Genomic DNA, 12,943 nt, shown 5'->3' with positions numbered 1-12,943 from the left:
AAGATATAACATCGTAGATGCCTTAGTATTATTTTCAGATTAACTTTGTGGCTTCTCTATTCTACATTTTACTTTTTGTGAGTAATTTCATTGTTCGTTTACTATTGTTCCAAAATAGGTAAACTGTTTTATTCGATCCACTGGTCTATTCTCGATAAGCTGGACGTCTCTAATTTTATTTTTGCTAATTACCATAAATTTAGTTTTTGATATGTTTACTTGTAGTCCAAATATTTCACTAACTTCATTTACTTTGTTTATTAGGTCTTGTAAACTGTTTAAACTATCTGCAACAGTGTCATCTACATAGCGTTCTCCATTAAATAGGATTCCATGTTCGCAATTTTCCTAGGCTTCGCTAAATATTTCCTCTGAATATAAATTAAATAATATAGGTGACAAAATCCTGGAAAAGGTGGAACACTTTAGATATCTGGGTAGCTGGATTGACTGCAGGGTTGGAATTGACGAGGAAATTTTGACCAGAATAGAACTCGCACGGAAAAACTTTATTAACTGGCGTTCTGTATTATGCAATAGAAGTCTGTCGTTGACCACACGTCTAAGAGTATTGAAGTGCTACGTCTGGTCCACTTTGTTCTATGGATGTGAAACCTGGACAACAAAAAATAAAAAAATCTTAACAAATTAGAAGCGTTTGAGTTATGGTGTTACCGTCGCATGCTCAGAATCCCAAGGACAGCACACATATCTAACGAACGCGTGCTAGAGACCGTGCACAAAGAGCGAGCAGTGATCAACATCATCAAAATGAGAAAGGTCCAATACTTCGGTCATATAATGAGAGGACCTAAATATCGCCCTCTCCGGTTAATCATTCAGGGCAAAATCGAAGGAAAACGTTGGGTCGGAAGAAAACAACTGTCCTGGCTGCGTAACATTAGACAATGGACAGGTCGAACGGTCGAGGAACTGTTTTATCCAGCTGCTGACCGAGAATCATTTCATCAGCTTGTCAATATGACGATAGCCAACGCTTGAATACAAGCACGGCACACAAAAAAGAAGAATATAGGTGAAAGTATATATCCTTGTCTAACGCGTCGCAGAATCTAGATCGCTTTCGTCGGTTTATCTTCAAAATTTTGTTTTTTTTTTGTGGCTGATTGGTTCCAGTATAAGTTTTGTATTATACGCCGCTCTTTATCATCTATTTGGGCTTTTGTTAGAACATCCATCAATTTTCGGTGTTGAACTGTGTCAAATGCTTTTTGGTAGTCCACAAAGGAGGTGTAGATATCGCAAGTCATATCTCTGCGTCTTTGGAATAATATCTGTAGACTAAACAGTGCATCTCTCGTACCTATGCCTTTTATGAATTCAAACTGTGTGTCTTGTATTCTCTCTTCGCATAGCTTGTATATTCTGCGATGTATAATTTTGAGAAAAAGTTTTAGTGTATGGCTCATTAGGCTTATTAGCCTATATTCTCCACACTTTTTCGCTCCCCGTTTCTTTGGTAACGTAATAAATTCTGCAAATAGCCAATCTGGAATATTGCCTGAGTCATCGATATTACTAAAGATTTTACATAGTATTCTTAAAGATTTATCATCAAGAAGTTTATGAAATTCAGACTGTATTCCGTCTGGTGTTGGAGCTATATCTTTTTTGGTAGCTGGATATTATGGCTGCTCTTATTTCTGCCACTAGTATAGGTTGTTCTGTTACCGTAGGTATTGGGAACTGGTTCTCACTCTCATTAAAAAATAAATTTCGTATTAAATTTTTTCAGGTCATGTGAATATTCTCTTTGTCCACGATTACCTCTCCGTTGTCATTAACAAGTTTACTTACTCCTCTGTTTTTACATTTGCCTGTAATTTATATCCATGTATAATTTATGTATAATGTAAAAATATATATTTACAATAAGTAATCAAAATGTTTACTATTCACCCTAATTCTCTTAAGGTGCATTAAATTTTTTCAAGCGAATTGATAATGCGAGCGAGCATTGCGAGATCTTCACTGATGATATCTAACTTGACTCTTATCGAATATTTGAGATCTTCGATGTTTTCGATTGCATGCACAAAAGTATTGTTAAATATGCTTCAGATTGAGAAATCCGTAGGACTAATGGCTGGCAACTTTGAATACTATGATTAATTTCTACCTTTACCAATCCTTCCAGGCAAATGCTTGCTTAGGAAAGCGCGAAATTTCAGACCAAAATATGCAGGGGCGGTCGTCCTGCTGCAAAATGATGTTTCGTCATTAGAATCTGTTATTTTTTTCAAAAATTACACGTAATTCTTGTAAAAGGTGAAAGTATCTTTCTAAATTAACGGACCCGTCTAAAACAAGGAGCTAACATTCCTTAGATAATTTATTCCTGCCTAAAACATAAATCTACTAAGATTGTAGAATTCGCTTTCTTTTCCAAGGAGCAATTGAGCAGATAACGATAAGCAGTGAGTCAATAAACTTAGAAGTACTTATTTATCCTGCCATTAACTTTGAATTGTGGTGCAAGATTTATTCTTCACTTTTCAAGATTTGTTTTTGAAATTAAATGTCGGTTACTTTCATAAAACCAAATACAAAATCTATGACATTATATACCTTATATATTTTATTAACCTACGAGGCGTGAGTGATTATATGCCAAGCTTTAACATTGTAAGTTTAGCGGGTAAGCGAGGATTGTCCACGCATTGTGCGCGACTGCCATGGTGTTCTCATCTGTACATACCAAACGTGGTAGGCCACTAGGCTTTGCATCTTCAACACTATTCAGGTCCATTAAAACTCTTTGGCTAAATCCACCATATACTCGTAATTGTGATTAGGAAAACGTGCATTAGGACATCTAAAATCTTCTTGTATAAGCTTCTTTATCGCGAACCAGACAATAAATCTGTTAAGGTAAATAAGTAAAACAGTAAAAAGTAAAAGGTAAAGGTAAACTTAACGGTAAAGTTCTGTGCTATTTCACTCGAAATACAACGACTAAACGCACGAAAAAATCGGTATTTGTTGATCTCGAGGACGTCTGGTATACTGATTTAAGTCCCGTTGAATGCGAAAAATAGCAGTGTAATTCGCGCATGCGTTGTTTTCGAGGACGCCAGCTGACTTATGCCTGCTCCCGTAGAACATTGGAAATGTTTTATATCAATACATCCATATCACACCAGGATGTAAGGGGTGATGGCTAGTTATAAATACGCTAACCCGACTGCTAGCCTTACGTATACGTGGTGAACCCTGGTAGATAACTAACGAGGTTCTAAAGACCAAGTAATTGCCGATATAAGCAATCCACCACTTAGCAGCCAACAGCTACGGGTGCCATTTAAATATTCCGTATATGTATGTGGCACCTAAAACTTTTCTATGGTCCTTTGCGGCAAGCGGGCATGTTTCAACCAATAGGCGACGAGGTACCGAATACGTATGTAGGTTACTTTGGTGCCAAAACTCATATGCGGAATGTTACATATTCGTAGACCAAAAAAGAATTTTTCTTAAAATTAGTTCAAAGAAGACTGATTTTAAATATTTGTAATGTATGATAAAAGTAAACTAAAACAGTGCAATAGGAAAATAAACAAAATATATTTCATTGTTCTTCGTCATGTTTAGTACCTAAAGAAAGGGTACTTTTACAGCCATATCGAAAACTTAAAAATATTAGTCAATAAATTGTTACCTTTAGTAATATGTTTACAAGAAACAAGACTTTTTAATAATAATGTAAAATTGAACAAAATTGAATAAGCCAAAAAACTTATCATACTCCTATCGTCCAATGTATCTCACCAGTAACATTTTTTACAAAGCAATGGAGAGAATATTGAGTAAAAGACTGAAATGGCACTTGGAAAAGAAAAAACTTTTTACTCCAATACAAAGCGGATACCGTTCAGACAGATCGACAGCTGATAGCATTGTTGCACTAGAATCTGAAATTCATAAAGCATTTACAAATCAACAAAAAATAATCGCAATGTTTTTCGACATCAAAAAAGCTTTCGACACAATATGGAAGCATTATATCCTCAAAGTTATGAAAAACTGGAAAATAGATGGTAACTTTCTCGCTTTCACCAAAAACTTTCTTCAAAACAGGTCCATATAAGTAAAAACAAATGGATTCATATCAACATCGAAATCACTCCATAATGAAATTCCTCAAGTATCGGCCTTAAGTCCACCATTATTCTCAATTGCAATAAATAATATAACAAACTATTTAAATCTTTCCGTAAAAGCTAATCATTTTGTTAATGATCTAGTAATATATGTTAAAAGTAAAAATATAGAATAAGCTACGCAAATTTTATAGAGAACATTAAACAGCTTAGAAATGTGGTCTTTAGACACTGGTTTAACTTTTTCAACTGAGAAGACTAAAGTAATAATGTTTTACAAAAGAAGAGCAGAATACAACTTAAACTTGTATCTAAATGGTCATTCTCTGAAACAAATCCGCGAAATCAAATTTTTGGGTGTAATATTTGACTCACAACTCACATGAACTTCACGTATCAACAATTTGATCAAATCCTGTAAACAAAGAATAAACTTACTAAGAGTTTTATCCAATCATAGATGGGGTTCAGATACTAAAATTCTTCTAAATCTATATTAGACCTTAATAAGAAGCAAACTTGACCACGGATGCATCTGTTATGAAACAGCAAATAAAAATCAATTAAAAAACTGGATGTTATTTAAACCACATATCTACGACTAATCTTTGAAGCCTTTAGAACTACTCCAATAAGAAGCCTTCAAGTGCTAGCAGGAGAAATGCCACTATACCTCAGAAGACAATATATATATCTCTATGCTACGCTTCAAAAATTCTAAGCGCAAAGGATTATACCTTTCTCGCAAGTTTATTATGGGAAGAATCACTACAACAATACACTAACTACACCACCAAGACAGTACCATTTTACAAATGATTTAAAAGACGTATTATATCAATCAAATCACCTTGGCACCAATAAAAATATACCAGACACCTCCCTGGATAGTTTCTTTACCAATAGTAGACCTCTCCTTACTTAATCATGATAAGCACTCACACATTTCTGCTAAGGTCAGGCTTTAGTGTTATGCAACTTTACTCAAATATTCCACTTACAAATTGTTCTTTACTGATGCCTCCAAAGATTGCAACGGAGTATCAGCTGCTACTGTATCAGAAAACGTAATTTCTGCCACTAGATTACCTGATGACTGTATTATTTATACCTCAGAGCTCCAAGCAACACTTGACGCACTAAATTATTGTAAAACCACAAATGAAAAACAAATACTAATATTATCAGATTCATTAAGTTCTTTACAGGCCATTAAACATGTTTATCCTACACACATCAATATATTCCTAATTAAAGACGCGTTGCAACAGTTTCAATTTTCTGGGAAAACCATATCATTTATGTGGGTCCCATCACATGTCGAAATAACTGGTAATGAGCTGGCAGACAAAACAGCGTTTGAAGCAATAAACAATGTGAACATTCCGACTACAACAGGTATACCAATATCAGATACTAAAACTTTATTCAAGACTCATGTAAATAAAATCTGGCAAGAAATATGGGATGAAACAAATACAAATCTTAAAAGCATCAAACCAGCTGTATCTTCAAGAAATCTTCCTATACCACCAAAACGAAAAGACCAGGTAATTATCAGCAGACTCTGGCTTGGGCATACACGACTTACGCACGGCTACATAATCTCCAAAGAACCACTACCAATGTGTCAAAGATGCCAAATACTTTTTACTGTCAATCATATAATAATAAAATGTCCAGAACACCTCAGCCAAGGCGATATTCAAAATACCCAACAGCCTGAAAGAAGCACGGGTTACAAAATTCAATGAAGTTCTGTCTTTTTTAAATTACTGTAAACTCTATAATAAATTATGATTTAATTTTTGTTACATATACATACATGTACATTGTACTATATTGTTGTAAGTCATGACTTTTAAAATGTACCTTATTTTCTCTATTTGTATCATAAATCAACCGCTAATAACCCCAGTGGTTGATGCGGATAAATAAATAACACATTTTTGCTTATGCTTAGATATCCGGACTCTAGTTCTATGTATATTGTTAGAGAATAAAAAGTTAAGAATGTTAACTACGGTAAAGGATTAGATGTATCTTTGATACCCTTGGATTTAACGACCTTGCTCAAGAATAACAGACAATATTGCGACATTGTGTAAGGGAACATATTCGAAAAAAATATGGAAAATTTTAAAGTTGTCTTTATTCCTTTTTGGGAAAATTTGCCTTTGTCTGTCTGTGAATATAAGCCACAAAAGCGTATCATATATTCGTTAACTTGAAGGAAGATTTAAAGGTCGGCTATATTGAATTGTGGATTTTGGTCTTTTCAACAATAGAAAATATTCGTGTAGATTTGTAACTGTTGGTTTTTCGTTACAGTTAGGATACGTTAAGTCCTAACAAAATATAAAATATTAACAAAAAAAACGAACCGGACTGGATTATATTTTATTTTCTTTCTACAGGTTGCTCTATATTTGAATGTGATAAGAAAGGAGAAATAAAAAAAAGTATTCTCGGCATGATTAAAATTTAAAAAATGTAATCAAGGTACATGGGGGGGTCGTGGGTCCTGAGGGTGATTTTGATACAGGATTTAGAATTTTGCACCTTTCAGTGGCTGATCCCCAGAAATTTTTTGTCGGGGGAGGGGGGGGTCATGAGTCGTGAGGGTGATACCTTTACGATTGATATGATTTGTGCCTCATGTAAGATAACCATTTTCTCAATAATTATTTTAAGCGATATATTAAACGAATGAGAAGTTATTAAAACCCAAATACACTACGGGTGCAAAGAAGGGTACAGCATTAAGGGGTCTTAAACTTAAACCAGAAAAAAAAAATTTATACTCACATACTCTATGACAGTAAAATCAAGTGTACAAAACTATTAAACCAAAGGAAAGTTATTAAAATATAAATACTGAAAAATCAAGGACTGTCAATTTAAACTAGATATTTTAAAGACAATTAATTTAAACCCACCTATCCTATGGCTACAAAATCAATAACAAACCAAGGATAAATAAGTAATAAACCAATGTTAAGTAATTTAGATGCAATAACTCAATGTAAGTGTAAACATTAATGAATGTATTAAACATTCCTAATAAACTCTAAATAAATCTTATCGTTGGATATCGATATCAATTTGTAAAAACATTCATTTATTCCTTATTGCTATACGGATTGGAAATATTATAGATGAGGCCTTTGAAATGTGTGTTTTTCGAAGGATGCTGAAGATTTCTTGGACAAAGCACGTGGCCAACAACGAGGTGCTGAGAATAATGAAGACTGAGAGAACTCCTAAATATTGTAAACAACAGAAAAACAAGTGATCTAGGACATATTTACAGAGAAGAAAAATATAACTTTCTACGACACATAATTGAAGGAAAAGAGAAGAAAAAAGAGGTTCAGGAAGAAGAAAATGCTCCTGGCTAAACAATGTAAGAGATTGGACAGGCAAGGATACACATTCGATACTAAGAACAGCTCGAGATAGTAATTTGCTGTAGTTATAGCCACCCTTCCGTAATGAAGAAGGAACCTTAAGAAGAAGTGTAAAGTGCATTTTATTTAAATTAATTTATGCCACAAAAGAGATAATATAATTTAAGAATATTTATTTTTATAATTAGGCATATTAGGCTACAAGTGAGTGAAGTATTTTTTCACTCGGTATTGAAATTTTTCTCACGAATTGTCAGTAGCAGCCGGTAACGAGTGGTAAATAAAATTTGAGTGATTAAAAATACTATAAGAATAAGATAAGTAAATATTATATAATTTTATAAAATGTATTCTTTTCGTTTATCCGTTTTAGCAAATCGCTCTTTGATTGCATCAACATCTAGATAAATTTCAAGATGCACATTGATGAGTGCTAAACCAGTTAACCTTTTCTCCAGAGTTCTATTTCTAAGCCAAGTCTTTAGCCGCTTAAGCGTAGAACGCTCTGCTGTTGCTGCACTGACTGGCAGTGTAATTAATATTTGCAGAAATATTTTGATATTTAGATACATATTATAAATATCGCAGTTTTCTAATACTTCTAAAATACAATCTGGAAGTTTTCTATTATTTTGCTCGACTCCTTTCCACTTTTGAATCCACAGCGAAAACTCTTGTTATACTGTGGAATATGCAGTAAGTAGTTCGTAAAATAATATCCTGGAAGGCGTCAACAATTTTTTAATGCAACTTTATCTTCTGGTGTGTTATCAGTTTTATGTAAAACAACTCGAAGATTAAATAGATTCATAACTTTCGATGAAAGTCGTTCTTCTGAATCCGTTAAGATATTGTCTAAAAGGGGTAAATAAATAGATCTTCGGAAATTATCTTCGCAAGAGTTAGCAGATTGGTTTTGACGACAGGTTTGACGAGAAACTATAGGAGGCATCTTCAATTCAATGTCTAGTTGGTTAGCTATTTTGTTTACTTCATAGTAAAGTTTGCTAAAAACAGATTTAGCATTTGATCTTTTATTTTGAAGAATGCATTTAGTGTCCTCTATGGCCTCAGTAGCCTACTTCAAATCTAATTTTGGTGACTGAAGAAGACGACTAAGTGATACAGTTGTACCTAAAACATCACTAAGACAAACTACTGAAATGAGAAATTCTTGTCTCCTAATAGTTTCCATTTATGAAAATGTCTTAGCTGACATTTTACTGTCCTTCCACGTAGAAATTGTTTCAAGAGCGTTGTATATTTTGATGATTCACTCGCCCTGGAACTAAAGATGACCTTCATGCCTTTCAACCCTACGAGTTTCACAAATACCTTGGACAGCAGCCCCCAGTTTCTTTATTTGTATTCACTAACGTATCAGACAGAGCTTATAATATTCACTTTGATATTTATTATAGATAAATTATAAAATGTAGCACAGTCTCAACAATTATAATACATATTGAAATTACAAACAACCAATTCGTGACAAAACTGAAGATAAGAACTACCTAATACAAAATAAAAATGTGCTGATGTCGTGCAAAAAGTCATGTCATGTACATTTAATGAGCAATAATGTGCGGGCGGTAATTCTATCTCATCGATAATCGAACGATTCTCTGGCACTCAAATGAAGAATTGACAAAATTTGAAAATCGCGTATTGATCAAAATGAGTTTGAATCATTTCAACTTTTGACTTCCTGCTTATAAGGTTGATGGGTTTTAAATCATTTTCTTAGGATTATTTGATTGATATTTAATTTTGTTTTGGGGGTGGGCATGACCCTGTGACCCCCCCTTGGATCCGCCACTGGTACATAATATTATGTATACTTTTTGTCCTTCTGACTTATAATAAATAAACAGTAGTTATTAGAATCTCATATATTGATTTTCAAGAGTAAGTAATTTTTTTAATATTTTTTATTCTAGTCCAAAATAAAAAAATTATATGCATTTCATCCTAAATACAATAAGTTTAATAAATAGAGATTGTACTAATTATGGCCAATATGCCCAATGTGATCGACTTCGAGAAAATAGAGTAAAACCTTCCAATAGCAATCACCCTCGATCTGAACTGACTTTCATTTTACGTAGTTTATTTACATTCGTGGGTTTAGAGCACATAGGTTTTAAACTTTTTTGCACAAAGTGACTTTTTTGGCAAAATGAGGTAAATGCATTCCGAAATGAAAACAAGCAAGCAATTTCGTATGCACACTGGAGCTAAGTCATAACTATAATTTTAAACTAGCTAATGTCATTTAACGAAAATGGTAATTATTAATAAATTGTATGAATCTATCACAAAGGTTGCAAGAGTATTTAATATCATTGTACTTTTTGTGCAAAAATAATTATAAAAAATTGTAACTATAATTATGGCCTCCAGGTCGCAAAAGATAATACAGATGGCTTTAGATGATATGCACATATAACTATGTATACAATATCTATCTATACAGCCCTTGCTGTCCAATTTTGGACATAGGCCTCCTCTTCCTTCCTCCACGTCTCTCTATTGTAGGCAGTCTGTATCCACTTCGGGCCTGCGTGTTTCTTCAAGTCATCTGACCATCGCATTTGTGGCCTTCCTCTTTTTCGTTTGTAACTATATGCTCTCCAGTGTATAATCATCTTATTCCATCTGTCGTCTTTCTGTCTTATGGTATGTCCAGCGAACTTCCACTTAAATTTTGCTATCTGCGTTAATATATCGGTCACTTTTGTTTTGTTGCGGATCCAAGTATTTCTTTTCTTGTCTGATAGCCTGATGTTCAGCATTTGCCTTTCCATAGCTCTTTGGGTCTTTGCTATTTTTTCCATGTTTTCCTTTCTAAACGTCCAAGTTTGAGAACCGTAGGTAAGAACAGGAAGTATACATTGGTTGAAGACTCTTGTTTTTAAATATTGGGGGTATTTTCTATTTTTTAGTACATAGGAAAGTTTTCCGAAGGATACCCAAGCCAACCGTATCCTTCTCTTTATTTCTCCGGTCTGATTTTCTTTATTTAATTTAATTAGTTGTCCCAAATAAACATATGCTTTTACTTGTTCTATAGTTGTTTGTGCAATTGTAATTATTAGTTCTTCTGGTTTGTTGGTTGGTCATAATTTTCGTTTTATTATAATTCATTTGTAGACCTATTTTTGTTGATTCGCTATTTTATTCATCCATCATATTTTGCAATTCTTCCCTTTTATCTGTTATTAATACAATGTCGTCTGCATATCTTAAGTGATTCAACTATTGGCCATTTATGTTAATACCCCGTTTTTCCCATTGTAATTTTCTCATAACGTCTTCAAAAGCTTGGTTGAATAGTTTGGGTGATATAGTGTCACCTTGTCTGACTCCTCGCCGTATCTTAATGGGCACCGTTTGTTCAACTATTTTGATGGATGTTGTTGCTTGATCATATATATTGGAAATTAAGTCCGTATATATTCTATATTCTATTCTCCCATTTTGTAAAGATTTCTTTACTGCCCAATGTTCCACCTTATCGAATGCTTTTTCAAAGTCTACAAATGCCATATACATTGGGATTTTATATTCGTTGGCCTTTTCAATTAATATTTTTATCGTAAGCAGATGGTCGCTTGTACTTAATCCTTTTCTAAAACCGGCTTGCTATCTTGACTGGTAATTATCTAACTTAGTTGTTAATCTGTTTGTTAGTAGTTTAGTTAACAGTTTGTACATTACATTCAGTAGCGTTATGGGCCTATAGTTTTTCAGATCTTTTCTATCGCCTTTCTTAAATAGTAATAGTGTTATTGCCTCGTTCCATGTGGTGGGTATTTGTTTTGTATTCAATATTTTATTCATTAGTACATAAAGGACTTCCACTGTAGTTTTCCCCCCATTTTTTAGCATTTCCACAGTTATTCCATCTTTCCCAGGAGATTTGTTATTCTTCATTTCTTTGGGTGCCTTTTTTATTTAATTTTTACTGATTTCTGGTTGTAGATCAGAGTTAACGTTCTTTATTTTCAGTTGTAACTGATTACGGATTTCTTGGGTTGGTTTTTATTCTGTTTTATAGAGATTTGTATAATATTCGTGCGTTATCTGTAAAATTTCTTTTATATTGTTGGTCTCCACTCCTTCTTTGTTCTTTATGCTATTAATTTGTATGTTTCCCAGGTTCTATTTTAAGCACTTCATGTTTATTTTTTTTTAATTGTTTTCTCTATCTTTTCTTCCTGTACTCTCCGTTTACACTCCTTGATATTTTTTCTAATAGTTTTGTTTATTTCTTTGTATTCCATATTATTTCTGTTCCCTTGTTCTAGTAATGTTCTTCTTACAATATACCTATGGATATATGTATCAATCGGGATGAAATCAAAGCGATAGTGCAAGTAAATAGAGGTGGACTATTTCAGAATATTCTAGTATATAATAACTTGTATATATAAGCTGAGCTGATATTAGGTTTAGTTTAGTTGATAAGATATTATCGTGCTGTAAACTTATAAATAAATATATAATACAAATTAGAACCGCTTGTTTTATTTAAAAATGGTACGGTGGTATCAGGTGTGGGATTTAAAAATAAATTCAACAGTGACTTTTAAAAAAGACTTTTGTGAACTTTTAAAAAGTATTGTTCGTCGGGAATATCCTCGTAGTTTGGTAGTGATCTTTGTAAAAAAAAAACAAAACATTTAAAAAGTACGTGTGTGCCTGACCAAAGATGTTGCTAGTACAACTTTCAGTAAAATAGTTGCGTGAGCAACTAAAAGAACGTGATGAAGACTGCAGCGGGTCCAAGAAGATCTAAGAATTACTGAAGAATGTTCTCAACAAGAATGGAGATGACCTAGGGACATTCTATTTTCAATCAGCAGAAAAAGCAGTTTTAACGAAGATCGAAGAAACGTCTAAAAAAATTACGAGATATTTAAAAATGTTTTTCAAATGATCGAAGAAACTTCTAGAAAAATGATGATAGATTCGAGAATGTTTCCAAAAGTTTCGATGAAACGTCTCAAATTATTAAAGAAGTAGTTAGACAAAATGACGAAACATTCGAAAATGTTTCTAGAAGATTCGACCAAGTATGTAGTCAGAACAATGAGAAATTTGAAGAAGTTTCTAGAACATTCTATTAGATACAGCAAAATGTAAACGACGTTGAAGAGAAGATCAAACAACTAGAGACCATGATAACGAATACAAAATACCAGCATCAGTTAATGCAGCAGTTTTATATCCTGTAGTGAAAGAAAAATCACCTAGAGAAGAAACGACACATCATATGAGTTTCAAATTGTCACCATTTGATGAAAAGTCTTCTTGGTCCATATACCTTAGACAATTTGAAGCTATTGCAATAGCCAATATTTGGACAGAACAAGAAAAAGCTGTTTCCTTAACTGCTGCTTTACAGGG

This window comes from Diabrotica undecimpunctata, chromosome 6 (assembly GCF_040954645.1).
Source record: "Diabrotica undecimpunctata isolate CICGRU chromosome 6, icDiaUnde3, whole genome shotgun sequence".
In the NCBI taxonomy this organism is placed as follows: domain Eukaryota; kingdom Metazoa; phylum Arthropoda; class Insecta; order Coleoptera; family Chrysomelidae; genus Diabrotica; species Diabrotica undecimpunctata.
Note: the sequence above shows the minus strand (reverse complement) of the source record.